The sequence below is a fragment of the Cebus imitator genome, unplaced genomic scaffold (genome assembly GCF_001604975.1).
Source record: "Cebus imitator isolate Cc_AM_T3 unplaced genomic scaffold, Cebus_imitator-1.0 Scaffold357, whole genome shotgun sequence".
In the NCBI taxonomy this organism is placed as follows: Eukaryota; Metazoa; Chordata; class Mammalia; order Primates; family Cebidae; genus Cebus; species Cebus imitator.
The window spans coordinates 2,276,413-2,299,056 of NW_016107672.1; the positions used below are offsets into that span (position 1 = coordinate 2,276,413).

General features: G+C 33.0%; 1 long non-coding RNA gene across 2 annotated transcripts in view; it reads right to left on the minus strand.

Annotated features, from left to right (window-relative positions):
* LOC108287949 overlaps positions 1–20,156 on the minus strand; it is an 81,410-nt gene extending 61,254 nt beyond the window's left edge. The window contains exons 1-2 of one of the 2 annotated variants that reach the window (XR_005196598.1): positions 20,134–20,156; positions 11,489–11,575 (exon numbers count right to left, since the gene is read on the minus strand). This is a non-coding gene — a long non-coding RNA (uncharacterized LOC108287949). Of the gene's footprint in view, positions 1–11,488; positions 11,576–19,782; positions 19,808–20,133 lie in introns of those variants that run through there. The other variant, XR_001818525.2, reaches the window with a different exon arrangement.
* Between the last annotated feature and the right edge of the window lie 2,488 nt (positions 20,157–22,644).

Below are 22,644 nucleotides of genomic sequence, written 5' to 3' on the forward strand. Positions count from 1 at the left end.
ACAAATATGGGTTTTGAAATGTTAGTCACCTTAAGGCATTTTTAAAAACATAAATATTTACATTCCCTTAAGAAAAGTCATAAATTATATCTTTTTCAGATAATAATTTTGATAAAGACAGACTCTTTGTGCCATCTGAAATATAAGCTATCTTAAACAGCAAATGTCATTATCTGATCCCCTAAAGGATTAAAACAGAAAAGTATATCTCTTCAAATGAATCAGAAGGAAAAATAAAGTCACTTCTTTAATTTAACTTCAAAGAAAATGATCAAACATTTAAGATTTTCCAATCAAATGCAAATTTTCAGACATCTTGAAGACCCACATTAATATTGATAGATTTAAAAAATCAAAACAATTATCAACTAGATGATTTCTGCTTATAACCTTCATTTTCAACTGCTTGTTTTTTGCAGTAAGTCCTGATTGTAATTTGCCTTAATTTTCACAAGTGTTTAAGTACCAATTGAGCAGAAAATGCATTCGCAGTAGTTAATCTCTATTTTAATGTCTATTCTAAACTTGACTATATTTTGGGGAGCTGTGAACTCATTCATGAGTTCATGAATGAGTGAAGTTGAGTTCATTCATGATGGCCCTTATAACAAAACACAAACTAATCTGATCTGTAAGTTTAATTACACTAAATTGCCAAACCAAAATGAGCTATCAACCTCATCAACATTACTGCCTACAAAGGCATGACAAAATGAGAAATTTAGTTCTGTCTCCAGGAGGCAGATCCATCCTGTTACTGATTGTGAATACAATGCTGACAAAACATGGCTAACATTTCTCGGCAAACTTAATACGCACCTTCATTTTTGCCTAAAATGTACAAGGTGGCCAAGAGAATCAGCCAGGTTATGCATACATTATCTGCTGTCTTTCATGTATAAAATTTCAAATAACCATATTGTAGTTAGAAAGTTTTGAAGATAATTTTGAAGGCTGTACATTTTAAAATATATACATTAAAATATAATCATTCATACAAATAAGAAAATAAAATATTTTAAATCCATTATAATTTTTTTAACAATACAACCATATTTTCAAGGATCACTGCACTGAACAGAAACTACAACTTTTAATGTACTAAAAAAACAACTAAAAGGGACCAAGTCATAGAAATCACTGTCACTTTTTAAATATGTTTTCCTTCAGAGAATCTATTTTACTAATTAATAGTCCATTCAGTCTATGAAACTTCATTGGTAAATATGTAAATATAAATATCACCCTTAGTAGGGGTGACAAAGAACAGAGAAAACAGTAGAGGAGCTTGGTATGAATGCACCTTTGAATTCAAGGGAGACTACCTCTGACTACAGAAATATTAAGGATTGCATGAGAGAAACTGGGGCACTTATTACTCAGAGAGATAAAATATGATCTTTTTTCTGACTGGCTTAAATCCAGAAAGACTTCAAAAAGAAGGATGGCAATTCATGATAAATTTAATACCAAAAAGAGGGATGGAAAATAAGCATTGATCCCAATGCTAGTACCAATTACATGCTAGTAATGTCATTCTCAGCATCATTAACTGATTAATATGGAAAAATTAAATAATCTGAATACCCTAATACAATGTTGTGTTCACTTCTGTAATAAGAGCAATGAATCAAAATATGCCATCCCTGTGGAAAACAGACACTAACCTGTGGAAAAACCAAATCTTACGCAGTGAAGTGGTGTTGGTTTTAAAATCATCCCACATCACAATTCTGAGTAAGTAACTGCCATCACTATGAATGGTAAATCCCAAAACTCAAATGTACACAATTAAGGAATTATGTTAAAAGAAAATAATATGAAATCTTTGCAAATCAATTATAAGAAAAATAGGTTTTTTACTGAAAACAACTAGGAATATTTAAAAGAAGCACGCCATGTGAGAGAAACATCTACATATAATAAAGCTTTTAATTATTTAAAAAGTGATATATATGTACATAAAAATGAAGAAACAATCAGAAAATACAAATTAATAATAAAAGTCTTATTTTGCAATTTTCTTTCCCTATGCCTAGATGTATGTACATATAAAGTTTTGTTTTTCTTTTCATAAAATTGAACAAGTAAAGTACCTGTACGTTTGCAAACAGGTGAGTTTTCATTTACTATTTTATTCATACAAATATTACAATGTTATCAACAACTCTTTTAATGATTTTGATAAATCTGTAATATTCAAGTGGATAAATCATATTAAAATATATTCCTATTGTTGTCATTAATAATGTGTCCAATATTTTCCTATCAAATGAACAACACTGAGAAGAATACATATTTTTGTGTTTAGCTCCTAAGTGAGGATTCCTAGAATTCCTAAGTCAAAGGAAATCTACACTTGGAAGAGTCTTGATACATATTCGCAATCTGATTTCCTGGAAAGATGAATAAATTTCTATTAATACATTCACATTCTGCATCATCTTGGCACAAAATATAATTCATTTTTAAGCAGTGCCACTCTTACAGGTAACAAACAATATTTCATTTTTAAAATTAGCATTTTATCAATAGTAAGTGGCAGATTTTTCATGTTTGCTGGCAATAGTTTTAAAACTAATCTGTTTCTGACTCTTTAAATAAAGGCCTTATTAATTTCCGTATTGACATTTAAGAATGCTTAATAGAGTACACATGTTAGTTTTCAGTCATGTGTTCAACATGTTCTCATTTGTCAGTTTTTTAAAGTGTGTTTTTTTTGCCATATAAAAATGTCCATTTTATGCAAATATATTAATCTGTGACAATATGATTGAGCCCGTTGCTTTTCATTTTTTTGATTAAAAACGTTTTACCCATCCCAATATATTACCCGCCTTTTCCTTTTTGGTTTAGTGGTTTTCTTTTCTTTTTCTAAGTTCATTTAATTAGGGAAACGGAAAAAATAGGTCAGATTTGAGAGATGTTTAAAACCCGATTGCTAGATGGTTTGGAGGGGAAGGGAGAGAATGAATTCAGGGAGGGGGTGGGGAGCAGGGGGAGAAGACAAGGCGGCTGGCAGGGAGGACTGCAAATTGAAGAAATGGCATTCTATGACAAGTGAATAGCATTAAGAGATCAAACCTAATTTTAACTACTTCATTCCTCTTCTTTCTATGAAAGTAAATTTTCTTGAAACAATAGTTTATATTCATTGCTTCAAGTCTTCACTATTCATTCACTCAGCAGCCCAAAAACTATCTGGCTTCCCGGCTACCCTTCTGTTTCATCAGTCACCAGTGTCTTCCAGTTGCTACATGCACGGTAGGACCATTAGTCTTTAGCTGAGTTAAATTCTGGAAGCACTTAATATTCTTGGCCATATAGGCTATTGTCAAACTCTTCCACACTTGTCTTCTGTAATGGCTCTCTCCTACTCCCTTCCTTCTCTGTAGCCACTCCTTCTCACTCTCCTTCATAACTTCTTTTCTCTTAAATGATGATATGTCTTCTTCAACCCATGTGGCTTCTTCTTCAGAAACTTTCCCTTATTATCTTCTGCCTATGCGACCCTATCTATATCTATGAATTCATCCATCACTATAAAAGGATAAATCCTTACCCATTTCCTACCCTTAGATTCTCTCCTGAGCTCCAGAAACACATTTTCAGATACAAATCCAAAATGCACTCATTATCCCTACATTCCCATTTCAAATACAAATCCAAAATGCACTCATTATCTTACACACATACATATATATATATATACACACACACACACCTGCTTAAACCTGTTCTCCAATGATATGCTCCATCTCAGTAAAACTGCACCTCTATTCAAAAACCACCCAACCTAGAAACCAAGCTATGCTTTATTCTTGACTTCTGTCTGCCTCTCCATCATCCACTTCAATCCCTGTCCCACTCCTACCTAGTCAGTCAGCAAGTCTTTCTTTGAGATTCTCTCTCCTACTGTCTGGAAAATTCACCTTTCTCTCAAACGTTACTCCCATGTCCTTGGTTTAGAAGACTGTCAAATCTCACCTACTTTAATCACATACGGTAATGAGTCACAAGGACAAGAATACATTCTGAGAAATGCATTAGGCAATTTTGTGGTTGTTTAAACATCACAGACTATACTTACACAAACCTAGATGGTATATATTTCACATGGAATACCAAATGTCCAAGAACCAGCACTAATATCAATCATTTCCCATACTTGATCTGCAATGTCCATATCAAGCACCATAAATCAGCCTTTATTTATGCTCCACTATGATCTCATGGGACCAACATCTTATATGTGGTCTGTTGTTGACTACAATGTTGTTTTGCAGTCCATGACTAGCTTTTTAGCAATTCTCCATCACTTCCTCTCTCACGCCTCCCCAATGTATCTTCTACACAACTATCTCAGTTTTTCTTTTAAATCTATCTATATTAATCTACTACTTAAAATTCTTCATTTATATTCCTTTGCCTTAAATGATAGTAGTAACTATGAATGTTATTTTTTAAGATCCTACTACTTCCTATTTGCCAAGAACTCCATAAAGTATATTTTATATACATTATATGAGAAAACTAGAAGTTACATCTATGCAAGATGGTTTTTCTCTTTCATATCTATTTCCTCTACACAAAAACTAATTCCTTAATATTTAAGATTCTTTAGAATCTAATTCATATCAACTTATCAATTCTTACCTTACACTACAGCTTTACACGCTAGTCTTCAACCACACAAAACCACTTTGAAAGCAAATCCTTTGCCTGGTTCCTGACTCACATAGTTCATTCTACCCAAAATACCTACCCACCTTCACTCCCATGTTCATACTTACCCTTCATGAGTTAACTTAGCTGCTACATCTGGGTTAGATGAGCAAGTATTTTATAATCCTATAGTTCTCTGAATATTCCATTCTAGCATGTACTATAATTGCCAGCTTATCATTTACTTCTTCTGATAAACTCTAAGTGTCTCTAAAACAAGGACACTAATCCTTGGATGAAACATCCATATTAAGGCTATCCCCAGAATACTTAATAAAGGATGGTTACATGAAATAATTATTATTCAGGAAATAGCCAGTAGGTCAGTGGGATCAGCATACTGGAGTCAAAAAGGGATGTGAGAAACAACACTGGGACATGGGTTTGGATAGATCAGATCTTGAATGCTGACATAAAGATATTTTTGCTATACCTGAAAAAGAGCCATTGGATGTTTTCAAACAAGAAATGGGCAAAATTTGATGTGTGTTTTAAGAAAATAATGAATAATAATGAGATGAGAGGTGAGCAGCTGGAGACAAAGATAAGAAGACAGTCTAGGCTGGGTGCAGTGGCTCATGGCTGTAACCCCAGCACTTTGGAAGAGGCAGGAGGATCACTTGAGGTCAGGAGTTCAAGACCAGCCTGACCGACATAATGAAACCCTCGTCTCTACTAAAAATAGAAAACATTAGCAGGCCATAGTGGTGGGCACCTGCAATCCCAGCTACTTGGGAGGCTGAGGCAGGAGAATCACTTCAACCTGGGAGGCAGAGGTTGCAGTGAGCTGAGATTGTACCACTGCACTCCAGCCTAGGTGGCAGAGCCAGGGAAAGACTCCCACTCAAAAAAAAAAAAAAAAAAGAATCTGGACACAGTGGCTCACACCTGTAATCCCAGCACTTTGGGAGGCCGAAGCAGGCGAATCACCTGAGGTCGGGAGTTCGAGACCAGCCTGATCAATGTGGAGAAACCCCATCTCACTAAAAATACAAACATTAGCTGGGTGTGGTGGCACATGCCTGTAATCTCAGCTACTCGGGAGGCTGAGGCAGGAGAATTGCTTGAACCTGGGAGGCGGAGGTTGCAGTGAGCCGAGATCTTCCCATTGCACTCTAACCTGGGCAACAAGGGCGAAACCACGTCTCGAAAAAACAAAAAAGTTTAAAAGTTCCAGAAAAAGTTGAAGAGAAATGAGTTCATTTTTAGATAAGCTGATTTCCATAAACTTAGCAAATAACCAGGTGCATATGCCTACCTTTTCTCATTGTTTCACATTCAAATTTTTCCAGAAAAATCATTTTATAATTTTTTTATCTCAACAAAAATTAGCATAAAGTTGGAACTTTGAATCTAAAGCTCAACAGTAGGTCAAATCTTGAAAGTTTAAAGTTTGAAGGTCTCCAGAATAACGATGCAAATGGTTGAGACTTCCCAGGAAAGAATAGGGAAATGGATGATGGTGAAAAGTTGGCTGTATTTACAAGCAAACGACACGACAACATGGAAGGAGACCAGGTGTGGTTGGGGCAAGAAGGAGAACCAACAGAGTATAACATGGATTTAACTACAAACAGTGATGAAACAGCCCAATCCACAATATATCCAGAATGACTTAGACTTTGGTTCCTATCTGTGGTCACAGAACCTGTTTATAGAATACTAAACAGCCTTCAGGAAGAAACAGCATTTTAAAAATGCCATCCTATATACAAACACTCCACATTAAACTGCTTTTCTGATGCTATGGCTCCATCTTTTAGTATAGAAGAATACTTCTGATTGTTTTATCTCTTGCTATTAGGGAAGGTTTTGCATAATTCAGATTATAAAACTGCAGTAAGCTACTCATCAAATTACTAATCTGATAGTTTTTTCTGGTGACAATTTATCAGTATGGCAATTTTAATTAAACATGTTTTCCAGAATGGTAAACATTCAAGACCATATAGGACATTTTCCCCTATTTTCAGATTGATATCTTTAAACAAGAGTATTTGGAAATTTAGTAGTAATAAATTTATAAGAAAAAATCCTTCTCCACAAACTATTCTAACATGAAACATTGAGAAGAGCAAAAATTCCTTTAACTGGAAAGTTATAAAAGCTTTTCTTTTACATAATGATTTCTGTAGGCCCTATAAAGATCCTTTAAAACTATTAGAATCTGATCATCTTAAAAATATGTATGTTGGTATCCACAATTTCTGAGTTCTTATTGTAAGGAAACAGACCGCACAGAAAGGACGTAACAATGGTATGGAAACTTAGCATCCTCTCCAATTGGACTCTTTATTGCAGGCTTATTGCTTCCGTGTGTGTGTGTGTGTGTGTGTGTGTGTGTGTGTGTGTGTGTGTGTGTGTGTGTTTCTTAAAAAATCTTTAACTCAACCACATCCCTAAAATTTTTGGCACTCTTTTTAAGCACTGAATCCAAAGCAGGAGAAAAAAACAATAACTTTTAAAAGAAATTATCACACAATTCTATTAGACTCAGGATTTGTTTTTTCATTATGGAGGTGTGTTGGAAATTAATAATAAAGACCGATTTATAATCCTTAAAAAAATTTACTCTATTTAAACCAGCCAAAATACCATAAATTATCTTGTCTTAATATGTAAATAAATAATAGCTATGTTGAATATTACATTCTAGAACATATAAATTAATTTGGGGGATATTAAAATAGATGAGGTTAACACTTTTGCACCCTGAAGGCTTTTTTTTTTTTGGAAACTATGTGGTTACATGAAGCTGAGGAACACAAGCATCAAATAAAATTAATTCACATAATTTTCTGAAACAATAAAATCTTTGCTCAAAATACACAATAAAAAGAACAATGAATTATTTAAACTCTATAGTCATTGCACTTTTCCACAAATTAGAGTGCATAATTCACGACTCCCTAAAAGAAGCATTTTAAGTTACAGTATGTGTCAAGTAAAAGAGAAGAATGAAAAATTCCCATACCCTGAATTGAGAACAGATGGAAATCAGATAAGAAGAGAGAGTGTAGCTTTAGATGACTGACCAAGAAATCTACCCCAGAGCAGGGCCAAATATACCAGACCTCAGCTTGTTCTGCCTTCCAGCTAATTTCCAAATTAAATCCAAGAGAAATGCAAAGCACCTCATAGATTAGATGCATGGTTTTTAATTTTTGCAATCATTTATTTCTCTCTTTACATATAAATTGTATAAAGAAACCTTAAATAAGTTTAAAAATTATGTCTAATCAATATAAAGTAGTCTTCTAATCACTTTTGTGAGTTTAGCACTATTCCAAACTAAGACTGTTAACAATAAATTTCTGTAAAATTGTAAAATAGGTTTACCAAAAAAAGTAGCAGGCATGAAACAAACCTAAGATGTGGGCACTGAATTCCTTGCATGAATAAAGAGCCATCTGCCATAAACAAGAGTTTTGTAAATAAATGATGGCTCCATCTTATATTCATTCTTTTCATATTTGATCTGTACACTAAAATAGCTTTAAATACAATGCCAATACTAATTCTTATAAACAAAATTCCCTTATTTGATATTTAATTTTATATAGCATAATATAATTTTTCTATCTAAAAATACAAGTTATAAACTTAAAAGAATACTCTCTATACTGCTGTATTTGCTTCAATATTTTTAATATAGGTAGTAATTTAAAACTTGAACGAAACAGAATAGTTCATATTTTCAGGTGTTTTCAAATTTTAATGTATTTAAAAACAATAATTTTACTATTAATAATAATTCTATTAAAATATTTTAAAAGCAATTTTGTAGGATATACTATGAGCTTTTAAAAAGCTACCAGACATCTATCAAAAATAAGCTGTGGAGCAAATTTTTTTTCATTTGCTTTGACATAAAACTTGCATTTGTTGAAACAGTAACTTCACATTTTAATCAAAAGTACTCAGATTTATACATCATTCTTATCCACGATTTAAAACATCTTTTCCAAGACAACAATGATTAAGTTGTCTGTGTACATTTTCTCTGCCATCCCAGAAAGTTGGCTTTCAATATCTTAACCCTATTTTGTCTTTTTGAACCTGACAAAATATATGCCAAAAAAGAAATAGAGAAACATGAATCATCCTAAATGGTGAAAGCAAAATGTACCTCAAGCTTAGGTGATTTCAGTTTAAAAAACCCAAGGCACTGGTAATTTGATACAGGTTTCACTTACGATATGGAACAAGGCTTTCCATAGACAGGAGGCTCAATACAGCATAATGCATAGTTAAATATGTGGGTGAAAATTATATTTTATTACTCAGATTACTCAAAATTATATGCAAAAATTACCAAAGAAAAATAAAAAAAATTTTTCAAGTGTCTAGTTTTCTTTTTTTCTAATCTTCCTTATCAGTAAATAAAAGCCACAAGAGGCAAACATTTAGGGATATCATGCTCATTAAATTTTATTAAAGTTCATTTTCTATACTTTATGCAAATAAAATCTGAATTAAGCAAAAACACTGTGTACATTTAAATTTCTCATATTAATAAATTCAAATTATCCAAAATATTAAATATAATTCCTCCATCAAATATTACACTATTGTGTTAAGTCATTTTGTGGTTAACTGGTTGAATAATTTTACCATGAAGAAGAGAACATTTTATAGTGGATTCAAAACTTCTATTATCTTTCTAGTGAAAGGCAGGGGATTTTGAATAAAGAGTGCATATGCACACACTTAACGATTATTCAAGACTCCTGTCTAGTCCCAGATATTTCACTGTCTTTATAAAATGGGTAAGTCACAAACACTCTGGATGACACTCATCTGTAAAAAGAATACAGTAGGTTTATATTAACATTTCTCAAACTATAGGCTATGGACACCCAAGGATCTATGAACACATACTTGGGAGTCTAACAGTGTTACAAGATGGTATGTTTTAGTGTCTTCATATTATTATATAAATATGATTATATCCTGATAATCTCATTGAGAATTTTTACAACTGATTATTATCACATAATTTCAGGATCCGAATTTGATATTATGTTTATGATATTTTATGTTAGTTATAGCGACTATGTTTACTTCTTGATATAGTGTTTCTCAAAATGGGATTTACTAATGTATTCTTGGTGCCTGAGAGACATTTTTCTATTAACACAAGACCACGTATTATTAAGACCAAGAGATGCTAGATTGGATCGTCTTTCTAATTCCATTCTAAAAAATGCTGTATTCAATTGCAGTCTACCAATACCTTACAGCAATCAAATTTTAAAAGCATACATAGAGAAAGCAAACTTCACAAGAGGAGTTACAGTATCTAATTCCAACTATGTTCTACTTCTTTTCTTTTTATAATTATATGCAAATGAAACTTTTACGATATCAATAAGCAGTGAGCAAAACATAACAAGGCTGTCAAAGTTTCAATTAGCAACAACCACTATCCTTTCAAGTGGTTTAGTAGGCTACATATTAACTAAAAGTCAGAAAATCTAGTTTCTTTTTCCAGTTTTTCCCCTGGCTTGAAATCATTGCCCCAATCTTTGTATTATGCTACCCAATGTATAAAATGCACAATAAATACTAGGTACTCATGTTATACAATAATGATCAGTATGTTTTAAATTTTAACTGATATAGTAACTGGGAAACAGCAAATCAGCAAAACTGAAATATTTGCTTATTATCAGTGATTATATATAAAATATAAAAATAAATTTTGTTTTTGACTATAGGGATTACTTTGATCTAGTTTTTAAAACATTTATGTTTAAATTGGCTTCATCTAACTTACAAATATTTGTAATTTTGCAATTAGCACTTAAGGTATTTCATTGGTAAAAATCATTGTTTGCTGGTTAAACATCTAAAAATAAAAACTTACCATTATCCATATATCATAATTTTATAACAATATAGTAAGCCAGATACTCTTAAAGGAATTATCTATTCATGTATCTTAATAATTAAAGCATCTCCACACCAGTAAAGAGAAGTAAAGTGTTTGCAAACTGTGAGGATATTCTAAATTTAAAATACATGCACCTTCCATTTAAAATATGGCTACTTAATTTTCAATTTAAAAAGTAGGAAGAATGAAACTACCTTAAATTATCTTATGTGTCTATGATATAAATTTGAATACAGGTTTTAGGTAAAACTCTCCAGAAAGAAGAGTATAAAATTTTTTCTTGATATGTGGCATCTTAAGCATTGTTTTAAAAAAGATAAGTTTTTAAATAATTTCTAAAGCATTTCCAATACTATAGCATAATTTGAATAATTAACATAAAAAATAATTTAAAATTACTTATTATATTTAAATTAAATTTTGAGAGATTCATTTTAAGAATGTGATGGCTGTGAAAATCTAAGATCAATTTCACAATCAACCAATTCCATAACAACCTTAAGTCATATAAACAGGGAATGGGAACAGATTCAAATAACATTTTTCTTTTCCTGTTAACCTAGCAAATATACGCAAAGTTAATTTAGCAGACTCATTCCAAACTTTCTTCTTCCCATAAAAAAATGTTTCAGCTTTTACTATTTTAAGATATATTTTCTGGAAGATTAATTAGACCATTAACTAACGAACAGTAAAGTATGGTCAGAATAAAAAAAAAAAAAATTTACTTATCACAGTATATGAAAGCATGCACTACATTTCCATAAAATACATGCTTTCATATATTGTGACAAGTAATTTATTTTCTTCTGGAATTGGCATGTGCAATTGTACAAGCATTGAAATCAGCTCCAAGAATTACCCTACCTGAATTGTAGAGCTGATCTCCGATGCAAAGCCGCCTGTCAAGGGAGCCTCGTGACTGATTAGCAGTCGCCCTGTTTTGATCACAGACTGAAAGAGCAAGGGAAAACTTGATGTTAAAAAGAATACTATTTTACGAGTATCTACATAAAGAATATCCCTTTATGTATATGATGGTGGTTTTAATTCAGTAATAAAAATTATATCAATTCAATAAATGGTGTAAAAATCAGTAATTCAATTGTATGCCAGTAAGTTACAATTCCCTTTTGACAGGTCAGTCTTCTGATTTTTGTACTGTAAAAATTTTTTCAATATGATTTATAATTCCAGTAGAAAAGAAAAATGAGATTTGTAATTCTACATACGCAATTAAAAATGCATACCCTTTATTATAAGATACATTTGTGTTATAAACTGAAATACCGTATTTCATATTTCAATGTCAATATTTTTCTTCATGTTACAGAGTGAAAGTGCTTTTTATTCATTTTGGGCATGTTTGTATATAAATAACAATAGCCTTAATAAATACTGTTTTATGGAAAAGGAAAACACAAAAATAGTACGTGAAAGCAAAGAAAAAAATTCAGCAGTAAGAAATCCTTGCAAACGTAAAATGGTTAGAACCCCGTTTGTTAATGTGCTCTAAAATCTGGTTGATGACCCACTCCATTTTAAGGGGGGAAATGTCATAAACAATGAGTATGTATTCTCAACATTTGTTAAATGTGGTTGTCCACACTGTGTGTGATATGCTCTGTAAAATATTAAATTAAAAAGTTTAGCAATGATATCATAGCAGGATGCCAGCTGTGTTGGCAGGTAAAAACTATTAAAATCAATGGGTTATTGTTTAAAATATGTTGAAAAATTACCATAGTACCAAAGAGAAATAGCAGTTTTGTGTTTAGGTTTTCTTAAAATTTGATATCACCTTTATTAAAATGTTACTATTTCATAAATACAAAATGAAATCTTTCAAGCAAAGATATATATTGAAATAAAAGATTTCATTCATTCTAGGTAATTATAGTTCAGAATTTTTAAAGTATGCAGAAGTTTCAACCAGCATATGTTAAATCCCAAGATATGGCCAGTAGCCATGACAAAAATAAGTTATAAGTTAACCGTATCTACTAAGTAAACACTGGCTGAAGAACATAAAATTTTATGAACACCTTAATGAATACCACTCCACCCCAGTGAAATACTAATCTTAGGATATTTGTATTGGGCTTTCTACGACTGTGATTAATTATGCCATTTGTAAGATTCACAAATTAAATTTCAATGTACCTGTACAGAAATATAAAAAAACAAAAGTATTCCACAATCACAAAACAACAAATGTACTCTCAAAGTGTTTCTAAAAGATGTCTTGACTTTAAACAATGAAAAAAAGGATGACAGCCAAAACCCATACAAGCTATCTAGCGGATCTTAAATTTCTAGCAGATACAAACTTCTATAAAAATATTGTTACCCTAAAACCCTACACAACCAAATTGGTCCTTTTTGTCTGAGCTCAGGCCTATCCAAAATCAAATGACAACCTTTAGAATAATCCCTGAAAGCCAACAAGCAAACAGAGCAGATGGCCTATGCATCCAATAGCCTATGCAGATGGCGACAGAGTGCAGTGGTGAAATCAAGCACAGATGACCAAGGACAAAAGCTTCCAACATTTGAGGTTAATACAACATGATTTGTAAGCAGATGAAATCTGGAGCCCTTTTTAGTGTCCTTCAGCAGAAGAATGACTAAATAGACCAATATGCATCAACACAATGGAGTATTATGCAGCCATGAAAAAGACTGAGGACATGTAAAAACACCCATGACAAATTAATTGGTAAATGAGAAAGTTGCAGGACAATATAATCTTATATTTTGTGAAAACAACCACCACAACAGTCAGCACACCAAGAGACATATCTTTTCAACATGTACATTGAGCCAACACATACAAACAGTCTGGAAACTTTCATACTGAAATATCAAAAACTGTTTCTCCTGAGGATTCCCAGTGAAGGAAGTATAGGAAAGAGACTTTTATTTTTTGCTTTATGTATGTTTAGATCACTGAAAGTACTCTAGTAAGTCTAAAATAAATAAAGGGAAAGCCCTTGAATTAGTGCAAGGGATTTAAAACTACATGTTCTTTTTCAGTTATAATCTTCTCAAAAAATGTAATAATGTTTTTGCGATATCTTAGGACTAGCCTCAGAAACAAGGGAATCCTGAGATCCCAAACTCCAGAAGCAAACAGGCACACTAACAACACAGGGAGCCAGTCTTCCCATCCCATTCTGTGTGATCTGCTTCAGGTCAGGACCATATCCAGGTCATCACTTGGTCCTCAACGCTGTTAGATGCTCGACAAAATGAACAATAAACTACTGGCATTAGACAAGTTCAAGTTCTGCAACACGTCTGTATGTGCATTACAAAAATTCCATGTTCTCAGATGAGGAGTTAGGCTGACAGATATGAAAATATTGCAGAAATTTCGAAAACACCAAGAACTACAGGAAAAAACACAATAAAAGTAATCATACTTTCAGTTTGTGTAAATTGCCATTAATCTACAAACAAGTGGAACAAAAATAGTGCTGCAAGAAGACAGGAGTCAGAAGTAACAATCACAATTATAAACAATGATTGTCACAAAGATTGCTATGTGCAAGGCTCTGTGCTGAGTATTTTACATTCAGTTAACTTCACTTAATTTGGAAAGCACTTATTAATCATTTTTGCTTCTTAAAAATCATTGCTGATATCTAAAAGTATTAAAATGTATTGTTATGCCAAAATTCTGAAAATGCAAAAATTTAGAGTACTAATATTTTCAGTCACACTCAATTAGCATATATTAAACTGTCTAACAACAGTTCAATCATTTTGTGAGGTATAGTAGAAATTTAACTTGTTATATATATGCTTTTTATCATTCACAGTTTTAATTTACTAAAATTCCAGAAGAATGCTTTTCTATACTACTTTGGAAATTATTAACACTGTTAGTATTGTGAAAATGAGATCAACATAAATCTACAAACCAAGAGAATGTTACTCTTTGTATTCTTTCTATTTTAATTAGATATTCTGATTAAAGTATATGTTTTTGTCCACTTTAATAGACTTTTAATGTTCACATATCTAGGCAAAATAATATGTGACTGTCAAGAAATTTCCCTAACCATGTTTAGCATTTTTATACCCTTAGTAAAAATTAATACACTGTGTTCAATGGAGATAGCCATTAACCTTTTTAAGATAACCATAGATACAATACTAATAATAGTTTAAAAAATATTTTCTTCCAAAGAAAATAAATTTTCAAGTTCTTAAATTTTCTTCTGAGATAAATTCATCACTTGAAACAAATTAAAAGTGTGTAAACCACTTTTCAGGATGAAAGCTGAACCTATCAAAGCCAGGAAAGACAACATAAGACTGGATTTGCAAGTATCTGCTTCTCCAACTTTTTACCACTAAGAACTCTTCCTGGATTCTGGCCTATGGCAGATGGAGCACCAATGAGTTAGAGGTGGCAAATGACATCAGACAAAGCTAAGCCAATTAAAGATCAGGACTCTGAATAACTCAGGACACTCCCTGTCCTCTACCACAAAACAAAACGACTTTGTTTCTTGCAAGGGCTCTAAAAGATTTGTCAAAAAAGCATTAAAAACAGTCCTGAAAGGCTCATAATTTTCTCACCACTTCAGTTAGTCATTCCCTCCAACAGAGCATTAGCGGGATGCTATCACAATAGGAGCAATCAAAATCCCAACCCTGTACACACAGCATGTTCTGCTGGAATCCTGAACTTGTTTCTTGTTTGGCCGCCCCATGACTTTTCCCCATTATCCATTTTCTACCCAAATGTCTTTATGAAACGCCATAAATTAATCTATGCAGAATGTCTAACACAGTGCTCTGAACATTGTAGACACTCAAGAAAAGTTAGCTAGATTAAAAAAAAAAATCCATTAAAAATTATTTAACCTTATTATGCATATCCTCTTTTATTTATTCTATTGCATTCTTAGTATTTTTAAGGTAGTGCAAAAGCATATACTTGACCACATCCAAGAACAATTTAATGATGAAGTAGCAGGCTCCAAATTGATGATATTTTAATGTAGTTTTAACAATAAGATATCTGTGGTAATAGGAGAACTGCTAAGTTATACTCTGTTAAAATGATTGCACAGCCTTTGGCTGCCTAAACATCAGACATATGTTTTAGTGAATATAGCCTTTAAAGATTTTAACGCAATCCAACCAGCAAAACTGTTAAGTTGTCATTCTAGGAGAACTGATACAGAAACGCAAACCACAAAGCTTCCATATGCCTGAAAGTGCAACATCAACATTTGAAAAGCAAAACATTTATCATCTATCTATATTTTTTATTTTACTTCCTCCTCAAAATCTATAGCAAGATTGTCTACCTACAGACAATTCATCCTTACCTACACCAAGTACAGCAGCCTATTTCTGACTGCTAATAAGATATGGTTAAAAAAAAAAAAAGCAACATTTTAGACAGGCAATTTATAGCCCTTTTAAAATCTTCCATCTGAATACGCAGCTAATTAAAAGCAAAAGAAACACCAAAGCTAGTCTGCTTCAGTTCCTTCCAAAATCAAGAGAACCTCATATATGTGATGTACACATATAAGTACAATTAATGATAAAATCGCAGCACATACACTTCATTAATCAAGAGCATATTATTTATATAATCTAGAATCATTAAGAATAAAATTTTGATGAACCTCAAATATCAATGCAAATGAGTTAGATACATTGTTTGAGATGTCTTCTTGTTTTGTAGCCAAATGCATGTAACAAATTAGCCAGAAAAACATCATAATTAATCACAGGTTAACAAACGTATTAATATACGCCTAGCAATTTATTAATCAGCGTGACCTCCTCTGATATTCCACTGGAGAAAAACCAGTGCTAAACAACAACAACAAAAAAAAAAACAGTCCTGAGCTTCAGAGAGAGTTCTGAAAACGCCATTCTGGCAAAAATGTTAGTGATGGCATTACACATATTTTATTGTAGGAAAGTGTAAACCAAGAAAAACTAAATTGTCAGGGTTTTATCACCCATGCAGAAAAAGTACAAAAAGGAACAAGAAGAGCACAAAGACAATTGCATAAAGAGCTAAAGAATGAGCAAATAATGTTGACAAAGAAATGAAACATTTGGGAAATTTTTGGACATCCTCACTGGTTCATTTTTTCCTCAATGATTTGTATAATCAGAACTGAAATACTGAAGAACCTAAGAAAAACTGCTTTTGCAAAATTAAAAGTGGACATATTTCTGAAAGCTACTTCAAAATATTTCAGATAAACATGTTCCTGTCAGTCAACCTTACCTTTGCAACTTGTTTTCTATGCATTATGCTCCAGGCATGTCAGTCCCCTTGCAACTCTGTGAATGTGATCGATAGTTTTTCGACTCAGACTTCCTTCCCCACCTTGGCAGATATTCTATCCCTCCCTCAAGACCCATCTCACACAACCCTTCTCCTTTGGTCCCCCCCAACCAGCTGGGCCTTCTCTTACATTAAACCCCATGGTACTTTTCCTCCTTTTTCTTGTCAGATAGTCTACGTACTAGTGATCATTTACCAGTAGAATTTCAGGGAGCTGACAATGTAAACTATTATATGAAACCTAAAACCAGGTTACAAGGGCAAGAATCAAGTATAGTAATAAGATGAAGGCAGCACACACTGCTGTACCACTCTATCTTAGGAAGATACATGATTTACTTCATAGTATAGATATGTATGACTAATCCTTCAGCCTCATGCTAAATTACAAGTTTAAAGACAGAAACTCTTTCTTATAATGTGTACTGCAGAACACAGTACATGGCAAACAGATATTAAATTGAGCAAATTATGCTCTTTGTATATTAGTGAAAGATAAACAGCTTGAAAAAGGACCTACGTATCTTTATTTGTTTTGAGGAATCTTTCTTCATGGGTGGAGGGGTGGTCTCTATACTATCTCCCTCAGCACTCCAAGTCATTCTAGATCATGAAATTTGGAACTATCAAATATTCTGTACCTAACTAGAATACCTAATACATTGTATATGTGAACCCGAAATAAATTTTGCTTATATTGTTCCCCCAAAACATCACACAGACACAGTAATTTACACGAATAATTCTTCAAGCCTTGAAGTTTCTGATGCCTTTCATATCTTAGGAGGGACTGCTAATATTATTAGGATGCTGAAAGAGAAGTCCTAAAGCCTAAGCTCTAATTGTTCTAATTGCGATAGAGGACTACCCTGGGCCAACTCTCTCTACCTGTTTTCCTACTCCAGACTCATTTTAGAATAAGGAGTTGGCAGTACAATACACACTTCTGTGTACCTTTTAAACACGCATGATGGCAACAAATACACAAACACTGAGTTGGTCTTGAACACAAACTTCCCTTTCCTACTGAAAAAAAGGTCACCATGGTGGCAAAGGTATTGTACTGGACTAGAGGACATTTATTAGAGATGTAGTTAAACACGGGTAAATATTAAATAAATGCTTTCAAAAGTTTTTTGCCCCATTTCCCTGTCAGCTTAAACATCAAACAAAGCATAACCACCTATAGGCAGCAACATAATTATTTCTGCCAAAACAGTATTTCAAAGATTGAAGTAGCTGCTTGTCAGGTTGTTTTTGTATCTTCATTCTTACTTTTCTATCAGTTTTTTAAAATATTTTTATAAACTTATACCTAATCTCCACCTCAACTTAATCAATCTCTTTTTATGAACAAATTGTTACATGTGATTTGGCTATTAATACTGTTGACTTCCATATCACAGAATTTTAGAAAACTGTTGAAAAGGACTACTAAAAAGGCAAGTTGTACTTTTGAAACACACGCAGGGTGCTGCATCTTCCACACTTTCTATCCTTATAAGACCCTTCCTGGCTCTTCTAGGCTTTTTCTTTGGAGTTGGCAGGGGCAGGAGGCATTTGGAAGTACCACACAACTAAAGCCTTACTATAAATACGCTATGCTCTTCTAATAAATAAAGAAGTGAGAGTTAATGAGCTACAGCACAGTATTGGGCAAATTTAGAACCTGACCTAACCATGAAGACCACTGTTTTTATGGTATCGTTCCACTACCTTTATCATTAATTCCAGCAGTTTACCTTCATTCAAGTGATTACTTTGTTACCATGGTGTTAATATGTGTTATATTGTTCCAAATTTAGCATTTAGGTTATAATTATAGGCTGACTGAAAAATCCCATAAAGATAGTTTTGTTTTCCCATTTTAATCATTTTTAATTGTACAGTTCTGTGGCATTAAGTACATTCATGTTATTACACAACCATTACGCCCATCCATCACTAGTACCTATCCATCCTCCTAGCAAAACTCCATAGCCATTAAACAATAATTCCTCATTCCCCCTTCCTCCAAGCCCTTGGTATCATTCTACTTTCGGTCTCTATGAATCTGACTAGTTTAGGAACCTTATATAAATGGATTCATACAATATTTGTCATTTTGTGACTGTCTTATTTCACTTTGCATAATGTTTTCAAGATTCATCTATGCTATATCATGTGTCAAAATTTCCCTCCTTTGAAACTGAGTAATATCCCACTGTATGTATATATCACATTTTGTTTATATACTCATCTATCGATGGATGCTTAAGTTCCTTTTACCTTCTGGCTACTGTGAGTACTGCTGCTATGAACATAAGTGTACAAATATCGGTTTAAGTCCCTGCTTTCACTTCTTTTGTATATACACCCAGAAATGGAATTGCTGGGTCATGCCGTAATTGTTTAATTTTTTTCAGAAAAAGCCATACTAATTTCCAAAGACGCTATACCATTTTACATTCCCACCAACAGTGCACAGAGATGCAGTTTCTCCACATCTGAGCCAAAACTTATTTTCTGTAGTTTTGACAGTAGCCATCCCAATGGGTATGAGGTAGCATCTCATTGTGATTGTGATTTGCATTTCCCTAATAATTAGTGATGTTGAACAATTTTCAGGTGCTTATCGGCCAGGGGCATATCTTTTTTGGAGAAATATCTATCTGGGTCCTTTCTCCATTTTTTAATTGCCCTGTTTAATGTTTTGTTGTTGATTTAGTGCTTTAAAGGTGCTTAATACATCTAATTTCTTACACTGGTCCCTTTGAGGATTGGAAAGAAAATCTTTTCAGAATATGATACTCCATGTGGAAAAATATATAATTAAATCTCAATTGTTTACCATGGCCTCTTTCCTTAAAAAGCATCACATTCTGGTTTCCTCACCATCCTCCATTCTGAAACAGACACTGGAAAAAATTTTCCTGATATCATCAGTGTCACAGATCCTCTGTCAGACTGCTTATCCACAACAGCACTCCTCTCCTGAAAAATCTTCAATGGGAAATCAGCTAATCAGAATCTTAGAGATAACTTGTAAATAGTAACAGCACCTGTAATTCACTGCTATGGAAACAAAGGAGACAAGTTACACACTAGAGAACCTCTGAGCCTCAAAGCTTTGTTCCATATTGCGCCAGTAATTAGGAGATAAATAACGCCAACTAAGAAAATTTTGAACATTAGTACATACCAGAAAATCACTTTCACCATCTTATTTGAGTATTACATGCAATTTCTCAATTAACCTTTAATGTTGTATAAATTCCAAAGATCATCAGTTCATATTAAAACAATTTCTTGAGCCACATGTGCTAATACTGGGGAAGCAAAGACGAGTTAACCCAAGTCCCTAAAGGGTTGTACTGCATGTTACCAAATGCCCTAGGGCAAAGCATACCCAAAAAATAAATAAATAATTTAAAGAGTATTTTAAGTGATAATAAAAAACAAGGAAATGCATGATACTGGTATTAAAAATCAACTTACTTTTGTTAAAAACAAGTTTTTCTAGAATTTTAAATTTCAACTCCTTTGTTCTTTTCTAAAATAATATTGAAAAATGAATTTTTCTCCTCTTAAAACAATTACTAATGTCCTCTGCTTTTCAATTCATAAGTCTCCATTTGGCAAATTTTTCTCAAGTGTTGACAACAGAGGGAAATACTATGTCTGGCCATCATAAGAGTTCTAAAGGGTAGAAACTGACATCATCCATTGTACTCCCAGTATACCGTGAATAAGAAGAAAATGACCCTAACCAAAACCAGGATTGTCAGGCAGTTACATTTTACACTGCTTTTAAGCACGTATCAAGGGTACAATTTTCCCTGAAGCCAGCTGGTTGTCTACCAAGATCATGCTTCCCAAAGGAATGATCAAAAGTATAAACACTGCTACACTTCTGTATCACCATGGATAAATGGTCCTATTTTCTAAAACCTGGTCCAATTCTGTTGGGATAAATGAATTTTTGGTCCATTACGAAACAAAAATTATGTGTAGTTCATAATACATGGGCAAGGCTTAAAATCTTTTGGGTCTTTTTAGGGTACGACTCAAAAAAATGTTGGAGTAAAACTCAAAGGGTATTTCAGCAAAAATTACACATCTTTTTTAGTATATATAACTAAGATGGCACAGAGAGAAATAAAATATATAACATGTATCTTCATTAAAATCAATTATCACACAGTTTTAATTATGTATTTAAGTTATTAATATGACAGGTGGATTCAGGAAAATAATTATTTAGCAGAAATAGTATTATCTGTCCATAAAACAGTCATTGATTATTTAACAGAGAAGGCAGGAATAGAGAGGCACAGAAATTTATTGTGTTTTATTCATTTTTTGAGGCAGGGTCTTGGTCTGTCACCCATGCTGGAGAGCAGTGGCACAACAGAGACACAAAACTCTTAAGGTCAAAAATTATATTATTGCTAATAGGATATCAGTGAGAACATATAATAACAACAGTTCTCCAGAAATACAATTTAATATTTAAAAATCATTTTTTATCTAGATTTAAATCCTTTTGTTCAGGAAAAAAAAGGCTCAGTAATTTTTTTTTCCTTATAATGCCCAAAAATATCAACAACGCATTCCTATTTGATTTACGATTCTTTATTCTACAGTGCTTTCATTGACAAGGACTACAACAGTAACATTTTCTGGCCATTATCCCAGAAGAAGTGAAATACACTTACAATAGCTTAGGTTGTGAATGATATTCTTTTATTTTTTTGAGGGGTGATCCAAGATTTTGCGCTTGGCTTACTTTATGATAAAAAGTTGGTCATTTTGCTATATTGTCTATGAATAAAATAACTAATTATTATAAAAGAGAAAATATCACTACTGAACAAAGAAAATGTTCTATTGCTCTACTACTTTTTAAAAATCAGTTTAAAAATAAGGATAAAGTGGCATTTCACCAATTAATTTCAGAAAATAATTTAAATTTAAATTCTGACAAAGGTATACAGTTAAAATCTTCCTTACATTGCCATAGGCAATGTAAACTGGCATAAGTCTTTAAAGAAATATTTTTGGAATATATTTGCCAAAAGCTACTAAATGTTCAAATCCCTGAAATAAGGAATCTCAGTTCTGAGACTTTATTCTCAGAAGACTCCGAAAGATGTAAAATACTGGACTTCTGGTTTAGTCACAAGTGTGTGCATGTGTGTGTTTGTGTGATACCAGGGTCAAAAAATTTCAGAAAAATTTAAGGAACACTGTTTCAGAGCGCCGGCCTCATACTAAAGACCCAAATACCACATTTGGTCATAGGCAAATTCCACTTAAAGAGACAAAGCACTTTAGAAATATTGCCTTTAAATCCTGTCCACAGCTACCATAGGTTGAATACTGCTTCCCTAATTTTGTTTCATCTGTCTAATCTCTGCAGGCCCTTTAGTGTGTGATCCCTAGTTCAATGGCAGAGAAAACAAGTGGAAAACTGGCAGCATAGGAGAAGACCTTACCTGTACAGCAGAGTTCTACACCAGAGATCAAGCTGGGAACTGAACTTCCTCCCCTTTGGATGGAAATCTGAGTAGGAGATTCCCCAGTAAACAAATTGAGAGCGGAAACAAAGCTAACCCACACTCTGGTTATGGGCAAATGAGCCTGTACAAACTGATATCACCCTATTCAAAGATCAGCAAAGAAAGCAAAACAGACTAAAGCTAACAGAGCC